The sequence below is a fragment of the Chaetura pelagica genome, unplaced genomic scaffold, assembly GCF_000747805.2.
Source record: "Chaetura pelagica isolate M959 unplaced genomic scaffold, ChaPel_1.0 scaffold249, whole genome shotgun sequence".
NCBI classification, from domain to species: domain Eukaryota; kingdom Metazoa; phylum Chordata; class Aves; order Apodiformes; family Apodidae; genus Chaetura; species Chaetura pelagica.
The window spans coordinates 202,354-203,503 of NW_009954538.1; the positions used below are offsets into that span (position 1 = coordinate 202,354).

Consider the following 1,150-nt stretch of genomic DNA (forward strand, 5'->3'; position numbering starts at 1 on the left):
GGGAGGCACTTCCCGCCGCCTCCAGCGAGCACCGCGCCGGCCGGACCGGGGAGCCGTGCCTCCCGCGCAGCCGGGGACGCGGGGCTGAGGGCTGCGCCCGGATGTCATCACTTGTTTTCGTGTCTCACCGTTCCTCTTTGCCTCCCTGTCAGCTTGTCTAGTCATTGGGGAAAAAAGTAATAGCTTTTTAACAGTCGCGTTACACAGATGCAGGTCCTGGAAGGCAAGAAACAGATTTCTAGGCGAGAGATTGTGGAGAGAGAGACCCCAGTGCAGAGGGGCAGGGCACAGGGGCCGGCAGGGCTGGCTGGAACACGGGGTAGCTGATGTTTTGCCACAAAAGAAGGGAGTTTTGGGAATAAAGGAGTCCCTGTTCCTAATATTTTTGGTTCATGAAAACAGGCCGTTCAGTCAGGTCTCTTGTCTGCACAGGGAACACAATCACGACACAAACGTCCTGCTGATGCACCTGAAGCAATACAGGAGGGCTCTGCAGGCAGAGTCATGTCCCACCAGTTTCTGCTGCCTTGGCAGTTGGCTTTTTTTAAACTGAGGAAACTAGAACTGGTTGAATTCTCTCAGTTTTACCTCATGAATCGTGCTGCAGTACAAAAGGGTGTTTGAGCTACAGCTAACCAGAAATAAACACAGTCCAAAAGCTCCAAAACAACCCTCTGCCCTTTCGTTGTGCTGCATATGTTGCTCAATGCCACAAAACCTCTTGTTGCTTCAGCTGCACAGGGTGACTTACTTGGTGAACTTCCATCCAAAACATGCAACAGTGCTGTGCCTTAAACAAGATGACCTTTTAATCTAGCTGGTTCCTAACCCTTTGCTGTACATGAGCACACAGAACCCTCACTGGGCAGTAGTTTAGCAGCTGAGGAACCTCTGATCTCTAGATCAGACACCTCTGACCTGTTGGTTAGACTGTCCCTCAGACCCAGCCCACCAGGGACACTTCTATCAACTTTGGAGCTCAAAGTCCTGATTGCAGAAGCTTGTTTGGTAATGATATATTTTGGATAAAACAATAAACCTCTCTGCTTGCCTTTTAATCCCTTGCAGTGCTGGTTGTTGTGAGAAATCACTGCTTTCCCGTCCTTAGCCCTCCCTGCAGAGACAAATGTCCGTTGCAGTGACCAGAACC

General features: G+C 50.6%; 1 protein-coding gene across 1 annotated transcript in view; it reads left to right on the top strand.

Annotated features, from left to right (window-relative positions):
- Positions 1 to 1,150, top strand: part of DDT (D-dopachrome tautomerase) — a 2,886-nt gene that overhangs the window by 295 nt on the left and 1,441 nt on the right. The window lies entirely within an intron of this gene.